The 10,305-nt window shown below is 49.1% G+C and overlaps 1 protein-coding gene and 1 long non-coding RNA gene across 2 annotated transcripts in view; both read right to left on the bottom strand.

The window, feature by feature from the left end:
- Positions 1 to 10,305, bottom strand: part of TMEM258 (transmembrane protein 258) — a 428,372-nt gene that overhangs the window by 369,309 nt on the left and 48,758 nt on the right. The window lies entirely within an intron of this gene.
- On the bottom strand, positions 4,799 to 10,103 carry LOC138177356 (uncharacterized). Its single transcript, XR_011172484.1, has 2 exons — positions 8,426 to 10,103; positions 4,799 to 5,154 (listed from the first exon to the last, which is right to left on the bottom strand). It is a non-coding gene; the product is annotated as an uncharacterized lncRNA (long non-coding RNA).

Here is a 10,305-nt window from a genome sequence, read left to right as displayed (position 1 = left end):
AGAGAGAAGGAAAAGAGGGAGAAGGAAGGGAGAGAGAGAGAAGAGGAAGACAGGAGAGAGACGGTGAGAAGGAAGAGAGAGATTTTTGCACAGCTGTTCTTTCTCCCATTAGAATGTGAGTTCCTCACGAGTAGCTGTTTCATTCTCTGTACTTGCATCCCCAGTGCTAGTTACTGGCATATAGTAGGAGCTTAATAAATGCCTGATTGTGCACAGCACACCCAACAAGTGGCTGTCAGCCACCTTGGCTGGAGAAGCTCCAGGCTGTCCACTTGTGGATGGTGCTGAGCCCTGGGAGGCTTTCCTGACCTTGAGCCTAAAATAGCATCTTTGCAGCTTCTCCTCATTGCTCCTGGCTCTCCTCTAAAGAACAAGGTCAGACGTTCAAACGCACTTTTGATCTCTATCTACCCTCCAACCCAGTCTTTTCCTCTTTGGGTTAAACCTCCCCAGCCCTTGCACTATTCTTCACTTGCCATGGTCTCAAGGTCCTTCCTCGTCGGGGAGCCATCCTGGAGGTCATTCTGACACTCAGCCCCTGATTTTCCTAATGCTCATATCAGACCAGGTCACCCCCTACTCAATAGACTCCCTATCGCTTCCAGAAGCAAATACAAAATATTAGTGTTCGATGCCCTTCATAACCTGCCCCGTCCTGGCTTTCCAGTCTGCTCATGCCTCACTCCCCCACACTCTTCCATCCAGTACGCCTGGCCTCCAGGCTCTTCCTAGAACAAGTCTGTGACGCTGGGTATTCTCTCCTCCTGGCCCCCACACCTGGAAGGTCCTCTCTCCTCCACTCCCCGCCCGGAAGTCCCTTACAACCCCACCTTCTTCAGGGAGCCTTCCCTTGGTTGACAATCTGAAGTCTTCCAGATTATCAGACTGGGGGACAGGAGGAGGGGTGCTGTCTTCTGCCTTTCATTGTATCCCCAGTACTTAAGCACAGTGTCTGACACTAGTAGGTGCTTAATAAATGCTTGTTGAATAACTGACTCTGGACACACTCCAGCTTATTGGAGTCCTCTTTAAACTCTAGTGTTCCCAGCTAAACCTCATCCTCCAAGTGAATCACGATCGGAGCAGAGCACAACAGAACTATCCCCTTCCTGGTCCTAAAAGCTATAAAATCACATGAGCATTTATTGGCAGTCACATCTCACTGCTGATTTAGATTGAGCTTGTGGTCCCCTAAGGACCCTGGATCTTTTCCTGGACAAACTGTTGTCCAACCATGCTTCCTCCTCCCTACTGTGTATGTATGGTATGTATATGTATGGAGTCAATATATATATATTTTAACCCTCTAGGTAAGTGGTGCAGTGGATTGAGCACTAGGCTCAGAGTCAGGAAGACCTGAATTTAAAATCTGCCCTTACTTACTAGCTATGTGACCCTGGACAAGTCATCTCTGTTTGCCTCAGTTTCCTCATCTATAAAATGAGCTGAAGAAGGAAATGGCAAACCCCTCCAGTATCTCTGCTAAGAAAACCCCAAATGGGGTCACGGAGAGTCAGACAAAAGTGAAACCCGACTGAACAACAAAAAGAACAAGAATTTGCACTCATCTCCCCTGGAGTCCATCTCACTAGGTTCAAGCCAACACTCTAGCTTGTCAAGCTCTTTCTGGATCCTGACTCTGGCATCCAGTTTGTCAGCCGGCCCTCCCCTGGAGACCTGTGCGGTGGCTTGGGTCTGTCCCTGTGTCAAAGCAGGAATGACTCTAAGAGCCCATGGTCTCTAGAGCTCACCCTCTCAGGGACAGCTCCATGAGCTCCACACCCATCCCTCAATCTCCTCTCTCAAGTCTGATATTCAGTTCTATATTGTAATATATAATACTATGTTATATATTCCTCTGTGGAAGAAGCAAATAGGCAATGAGAAGGTCATTTGTGCAAAAGTTTCACTGGGAATGCTCCCCTTCTTTCCCTATAGCTGACAACATCATGAATAATGAACTGCTCATAGAATCTGAGAGTGGCCTAAATCTTAGTCATCATTTGGTCAGACCTCTAATTTGATGAAGACTGGAGCCCAGAGAGGTGACATGATTTATCCAAGGCCACACAGCATAGTGGCAACAGAACCAGCAATCGAAAGAAGCCGACCTTTTGACTCAGTCCAAAGGAGCTGGATTTGGAGAAAGAACCAGGGCTCAAATTCTAGCTTTGTAATGTGCTTCCTGGGTGATTGTGGGCATGTTGACAAATCACTGGGCTCCAGGGCCCCATGGGTTGGACTAGACAGCCCTTAGTTCTTTTCTTTCACTAAATCCTATGATCTTTTCAGGCCATGCTGCTTCCTAGGATAGCAAGGACCCTTCAGAGAGGGTGGCAGGATTTGGCTTGGTGAGATCCTAAGCTCGGGTCTCAGGCAGGCACTAAAGGCTGGGGAGTTTCCTATTTTACTCTAATAAGATAGGGGGAAGATGGTGCACATGACATGCTTGGGGATGAGAAGGAAAGGCAGTCATCCCAACCTTAGCCCATCTTGCCTTGCCTCATCCAGTTACAGGACTGGACTGGGGTACTGGCATCCTTTGAGAGGAGAGGGAATGGACCTTCACTCATGGGCAGGAACGGCTTTTGGGGGGATTCTGGGGTGACTCCTGGAGTTGCTAATAATATTGGACATTGATGTAGAACCTTGGGAGCTAGAAATGCCCGGTGAGTCTAGCCCCCTCATTTTAACAGAAGAAACAATTTTTGTGACTTGCTCTGGGGCACAGAGCCAATAAGTGTCCAAGGCTGAATTTGAACTCAGGTCTTCCTGACTCCAGATCCAGCTGCACTATGCACCAAGCTGCCTGGGATGGAGGTGAGTTACCTCCATGGTGGAGTTCAGAACCAGAGGAGGGGATGAGATGGATGCCGCAATAATGGGCCAGGTTAGTGTGAGGTCCATAGAGGGCAGTACCAAAGATGGACCAGTTTCAGGGAGAAGAGGAGACATGACTGCTTCATGATGCTTGCAGAGGGAGCATCTGATGGATGGGGAACCAGGAATGTGCCAACTCTGCCTTCTGGCCCAGTGTGTAGGGAGGTGTGAGAGGAGGCGACGTAGGGTATGTACAGGGGCTGCCATGAGCACCAGAGAGAGGACATCGAGAGGAAGTGATCTCGGCGTGGAGGATCCAAGATCTAGAGCTGGTTCAACCCTCTGCTTTTACAAACAGGAAACAGATAGGGAGAGTGACTCCCCTGGGCTGGCAAGGTGCAGTCAGGATCTGAACTCAGTTCTTCTGCCTCCAAATCTAGGTCATATTATGGAAGAAGTATCCAGAGGGCTAAGGAGTGCTGCTGGGTGCTGAGGCGACCAGGCAGGCACATGGGGGTGGTACTGTAGGGTCCCTTGAGCTATGACTGGGGCCCTATTTCATCACACCCTGGGCAACTTTATGTCTTGCTGCCTTCATTTGGGCCATCATCTCCACCCTGTTCATACTGCAAATTAAACTTCTACCCTGGAACCATCGTGGGCATTAAGATTCATCTCATCCCGCTCCTGGCCTTTCCAGCCCCCACATCCCTTAGGAGCCATCTTCCTCCTTTAGAAATATTTGCTTCTCAGAATTTTGTATCTGTAGGTACTCTCCCTCCTCACTCTGGGGAATGTAAGTAACATAGCTGTATTAATAACTAAGGCCTTTCTTCCCTTACTAGCTGTGTGATCCTGGCCAAGTCACTTAACCTTTTGTCTGAAACTGGAGAAGGAAATGGCAAACCACTCCAGTACCTTTGCCAAATGTTAAGAGAATGTTACTGGGCCAGTCTCTAACCTGAGAATGAAGAAACAGAAACAAAGTGCTAGTAATCAGATAGCCATTTATTTAATTAGCCTCATTATAAGGAACAGATTTGCAAATCGGAATTCTCCAGCGCATACTTCTGTTGCAGCGAAGCCAGATTTTATATATAAATCACAATGGGAAGGGGGCGGGGGAGGTAGGTGGATTACAAATAATCCTTCCCTATGGCCACCGAGGTTTCCCAGGACCAGTCCACAAACAGAAGACAATACAACAATTCTGAATTCCAGTCTTTGGGGACCAGAGTCTGTGACAAGAACAGGTTCTACAGTCTTTGATTCAGGTAAACAGGCACAAGAATGCCAGTGATTGTGAGCCTTGTCAAAGATTTGACTGATCACTCCAAGCTGCATTGTAAGTCTGACTCAAGCTAGAAAAGGCAATTCTGAAAAGTCTAATCTATTAGTATATTCATTACACATACCATAGCAATTATTGTGAAAACCTAAATTACACAGACTCCATAACACAACAAGAAATTATACAATAATCAAAACATTAAAGAAATTGTAGTCTTCTATCAAAAACAACTGATGTAAAAAAAAGTCGAGAAAAAAAAAAACTATGAGTGGCTGGATTTCTTGAAAACCTCAACCATGATAAAAAGCCTCCAGCTCTTTGTAACATGGAATGGCTCTCTGCTGATGGGGAGGGGTACAGAGGGAAGTACAGGTGACATAAAAATGAAGGATTTATTTTAAAAAAGAATTCTGATGAATGGAATCCCCATTCATAACTCCACAGAAGCACTCACAAAGCAGGCCACCCACTCCCTGTCAGAGCAACCAAGAAGCCAAGGTGCAGGAGACATGCCTTTTTTGTACATGGCCAATGTGTGATTTTGCTTTGCTTGGCCATGCTTATGTGTTACAAGAATTGTGTTTTTATTTTGGCAGGGTATTGGGGGCTGGTGTCTAGTGATAAGGTTGCAAAAAGGAAAACAAGGTCACTGAAAAAGCGAATGAATAGAAGAAAACACAGGACAGCTTTGAAAATAACATGTTGAATTTATTTTATGCTTCAGAGACTCATAGTTTCACGTGGAAACTTTCATATGGAAATGGCCCTCTTTTTTGGTGTTTATATTCCAATTAAAAAAAAAAAGTTAAACCAAGATGAAAAGTAAACTGTGAGGCTCCTGTGCATCCACATGCAGCTTCCCTGGACAGTGCCTTTTCCTCCTGATCAGAATCATCTCTTTGCTCCTTCTTGAACTCCCTCCTTCCTGGGATAACTGGTTTGGTTTCGTGTGACCTCTGTGCTCACGGTTGGAAGTCCTTCAGACTTGCATGTCTTGTCCTTTGAGGGCATCCATACCAGATTTATTCAAAGCAAGGTATTTCCTGTGATTAGATCCACAAAATTCCATCACAACTAGAATGTGTGCTTGAAGCAGGCCTGATCTTGCACACAGAGAGAAGTCCTTACTCTGTACTTTGGATCTCTGTTGGTCTGTTATTCAACACTCATCACTATGCCCTGGACCTCTCCAATGGCCTCCTAACTGGTCTCCCTGCCTCCAATCCATCCTCCACACACCTGCCAAAACAATCTTACTAAACCCAGTGTGCTGATGTCATTTCCCAACTCAAAATCAATTAGTGGCTTCTCATTATCTCGAGGGCAAGAAATAGACTCTTTAACTTGGGATTAGAGTCCTCCCTAATCTGGAGCCCACCAAGTCTCCCAAGTTTATTTCATTTGACGACCTTTCATCAAGTCTACTTTCCACCCAGATGGATGACTAGATATTCCCTGAATTGGACCCTCCATCTCCAAATCCTGAAATGTATCTCCATTCATCTCTGCTTATTGGAATCTTTGGCATCCTCTAAGGCTCAGCAAAATGGCAGTGAGTTGGCACCAAAGTGGACAGAGTGTTGGGCTTGGAGTCAGGAAGACTTATCTTTGTGAGTTCAAATCCAGATTCACATGTTTTACTAGATATGTGATCCTGGGCAGGTCACTTAACCCTGTTTGCCTCAGTTTCCTCATCTGTAAAATGAGCTAGGGAAGAAAATGGCAAATCATTCTAGTGTCTTTGCCAAAAAAAAATCAAAAACCCCAAATGAGTTCATGAAGAGTTGGACATAACTGAATGAATATGTGTGTGTGTAAAATGGTATTTCAATACACCAAGGGCAGCTAGGTGGCACAGTGACTATGACTGAAGTCAGGAGGATTCATCTTCATAGGTTCAAATCCACCCTTAGACATTCACTAGCTGGGCAAGTCATTTAATCCTATTTGTCTCAGTTTCCTTATCTGTAAAATGAGCTGGAGAAGGAAACTGCAAACCACTCCAGTACCTTTGCTAAGAAAATCCCAAACAGGGTCACGATTGAGCCAGACAGGACTGAAATGACAGAACAAGAAGTCTCAGCTTGGGTCCCACTTTGAAAGATTTAAGAACACGGGTCAACACAAAGGCTCAGTGATGGTGACAGATTAATTTATAGAATAAGACACACTTTGGGGGTACAGATAACACAGATTTGTATTTTACTCACTTTTTTTTATTGGGAGAGGAGGTAGAAGGTAGAAAAAATCTGATAATTTAAAAAATAGGTAAATGATCCTGTCTAGAAAATAACTAATAATGCAAACTACACATGAAGCCTTCCTCAATGGCCCAGAAAATATAAAGGCCAAAAAAAAAAAAAAAAGAAAGAAACTGTATTCAGGAGAGAACAAAAGCAAATGGGACGCCTGGTAAGGACCGAAGAGCCCTGGGATACTTCCCAGCAAACTGAAGGACTAGAGTGGGATCTTGAACTCTGAGGCTCACTGTTAAGTTTCTAAGAAAAAGGGAAAAGAAACCCGCTTTGTAGAAGGTGCCAGGCCCAAGGGCACAACATCCCAGCTTTGCAGAAGGTTTTCCTTGCTTTTGAGGGACACAGTCAGGGTTGAGCCCCAGGTTTCCAGAGAACAGGAATCTTCTGAGCTTTGAAGACAAGCCCCGCATTAATAATAAATTCAGCAAATCAACATATGCAGCACTGTTCATCTAGCCTGAGGCTTTTCAGGCAAAGCAATAATCCAGATGCCCAAGCCATAAAACCACACACAAACCCATCAGTGCTTATGGGAGGGCACCCAATGAAGGGATGAACGTGGGAATGGCCCGTTAGATTTCATTAAATAACTCTTCTTCTTCACTGTAGAGACCTGCACGTAACAGGCACTTTATTTGGGCAAGCAATTTCCTGAAATCAGCCTCTCTAGGGGTACTATCTGCACCACCAGAGGAATGACACATAGTAGGTGTTTAATATCCTCTCTCTCTGTGTCTATCTCTCCATTTATCTATCCACTCAGAAGTGACCTGACTTCAAGGTCCATGATTTCATTGGATGAGATGCCCCCTCCTCAAAGATTCTGATCCCCTTTGATCTCCCTTTTAGGCCCAGGTTAGCTGCCGTGGGGCCCAGTCACCAAACACAGGGACCATCCCTGGCACAGAACTGGAGAGATCTCTGGCAGGTGTCACCAAGCCGGTAACAGCAGGCAGATTGTCTCCCTCCTTCGAGACATCACGTTTCTTAACAAAAAGGGCCATCTTTTTGCCTCTGTCTGTACTCCCTGCTTTGGGCACTGTGCCAGGCACAGATCGGGTGCTCAAGGAAGGCTTTATCTCATCAAATTTCACTGGATGGAGTGAAGAGACCCCAGACCACACAGCCAAATGAAATCATATGCGGAAAGCACTTTGCAAACCTTAAAGCATTACATAAAGCATATTATTATTGTTCCCATTTCTGTTACCACTTTGTAAACTAGGGCATGTCACTTAAAACCTTTCTGGGCCTCAGTTTCCCCTTTGGACAAAGGGATCCGTATCGGGGCCGTGTGGTCTAGTGGGACAATGCTGGATTTGGAGTCTGAAGACAGGCTGTTTAAGCACTGGCAGGGCCACTGACTTGTCTTGGACAAGTCCCTGAGTCTCTCTGGGCCTCGGTTTCACTGTCTGGGCAATGGAGCCTAGAGTCAAAGGTTTGACCCTGGGGCCTGACCTGGGGTTCTTGGGGGCTGTGAAGGCCCTTCCCAGCTCTCCACCCCACAGCCCAGTGCCGGATCTCTAAGGCAGTTCTCTGGTCAGCCATGCTGACTGCGGGAAGCAGCCAGGACTCACCTCTCCCTCCCTGTCTCAGAGCACAAAAAGATGCTCCAATGTAGCTGCCTCCCTTTACATAAAAGGAAACCGAGATCCATGGAGGTGATCTGACTCACCCAAAGCCCGCAGCACCAGAGACGCAGATACATGCCTCAGGAAACCGGAACAAAACCCGGCAGCGACCGGAGAAGTGACTTGGCCAGGGTCACACAGCTAGTAAGTGTCTGAAGCCAGGTTTGAACTCAGGTCCTCCTAACTCCAGGGCCGGTGCTCTGCTCACTGCGCCTCCTGGCCGCCCCAATTATTCCTATTATTAATACAGTATTAACTTTCTTATCATTAATTGGACAAAGGGGGCTCATCGGGGGCCTGGAGGCAGTAAGACCTGGGTGCAAATGCGACCTCTGGCAACTCTTAGCTGTGTGACCCTGGGCAAGTCCCTTGGGCTCTCTCTGCCTCAGTTTCCCCATCTGTGAAATGGGTACGATCGCGGCACTCACCGTAAGGACAAGAGGAGTCACGTGTGAGGCATTCTGCCAACCTTAGAGCGCTATCACAGCGATTGCGATTTTTATTGTTACTTATTATAAGCTCGGCTTTGTGGGGCGCGCGGCCTGGACACAACCCCCGGCAGATCCCTGCTAGCTGCCACGACCGGCTCAGAACCACCAGGGAAGGCCGGCTGGACCGAGAGGAAGTGGGGAGGCGGGCCGACGCGCGGCGCAGGGACGTCACCGAGCACAGCCTCGTTCTGAAGATGCGGACGCCGAGGCCGGCGGAAGTGACGCCCCTCGCTTACCCGGGCTCAGGTTCGCCGCACGGCATAGGGAAACGGCCCCGCGCTGCACGGAAGCGCCGAGCGTGAGTTGGCCCGTACCAAGATGGCGCCAGGGTATTGCTGCGCCTGCGTCGTGAGCGCCGCCCGCGAGTCCTTACACTGCGCATGGCCCCTCCGTTTAAATTGCACAAGCCACGCCCTCCACGGAGCCTACGAGGTTTATAGCGGCCGCAAGCGTAAGCCTGAGTGGGGGTGGCGGAAGAGAGCGCCTGCCGGACCGGAAGTTGTGTAAGTCTAGAGGGGCCTGGCCGAGGCCCTTCTGCTCCTTCCCGCTCGACTGCTCGGAGGACCCGCGGCCTTTGTCTGTAGGCGCCCGGGACATAAACATTCTGTTTCCTTCTAGGCGCATTGCTTGATCCCCTACTGTGTGCAAAGGCAGCACACCGCCCGGTCCAGAGGATGCAAAAGCGCAAAACCTTTTGCAGGTCCCTCACCCACTCTGGTCACTAAGCACTGATTAAGCGCCTACTGTGCCAGGCGCCGTGTTAAGCCCTTGGGGGTACAAAGAGGAACAGAGGGAAGAGGGCAGGCAGACGTGCCCCCAGAGCGAGCCGGGGGCAGGTCACGGGCAATAACAGGGCAAAACCCGACCCCAGCGAAGAGGGTTAGGGCTGCCGCGGAGCCCCCAAATCACCAGCACGCGGGCCCTGCCGAGACAATGCGGCCTGGGTCTTCTCAGCAAAGAGAAGCCGAGTCCATTAAAAGTGGGCTTGTGTCGGCCACGGTGCTGGGTCTCACCCACGTGGTCCTACGTACCCAAGGCTGCGGGAAGAGTCAGAGGTCCCAGAGTGATGGAGGGCGGGAGGAGCCGGAGGCAGCGGACCGTGGGGGGCCGGGCCAGCTCCAGCTCGGGCTCGGCCACCACGCAGGTTTACTGCCTCGTGCAAATGCGTCCTCAAATGATGGGACGCATTAATCAGAGTCCGAGGGGGCTCCCAGAGCCCACACCGCATCTACCAGCAGGTCTGGGAGGCCTGGCCCTGCCAGCCTTCCTGCCTCAGCTTCCCCATCTGCAGAATGGGCCCGTGCATCCTCGCGTGGGGCCATCACAGGCTGATGACTCCTGGCCGGGGACGGACACAAGTCAGGGCACCCTTGGCCCCTCCCATGCCCAGCCACGCTCCGAGTGCTCCCCACGACTGCCGAGGCGCCCTGGGGCCCCCATCAGTCCGACCGAACCGAACAGAGCATTCTGCAACCTAGAATTGGGGGGGGGGCAACTGGGGTTAAGTGAGCTGCCCAGGGTCACACCGCTAAGTGTGACGCCTATAATCATTCACGCCCTTGGACCTTGGAAAATGGGAGCCACTGTGTGTGCGGCACTTAATCCTTGAGCTGAGCATGGGCGGCTGTCCTGCTGTAGCAGCAAGCACCCCAAGCATCCTCAGGGTTTGCAGCTACTACAGGTTCTTGGATCTGCTTTGTTAAAGGAAAGCAACTCAAAATGGGTTAACAAGCTTACTTTAATCAGTCAGACATATATATCGTTTACCTTGTTCAGGAGAAAAGGTCAGCACCCTGAACCTCAAAGTATACAGGCAT

This window comes from Petaurus breviceps, unplaced genomic scaffold (genome assembly GCF_028583685.1).
Source record: "Petaurus breviceps papuanus isolate PSGF00001 unplaced genomic scaffold, PetGlider_PUasm1.0 90397, whole genome shotgun sequence".
Lineage (NCBI taxonomy): Eukaryota > Metazoa > Chordata > Mammalia > Diprotodontia > Petauridae > Petaurus > Petaurus breviceps.
This window is presented reverse-complemented; position numbering and strand designations above follow the sequence as displayed.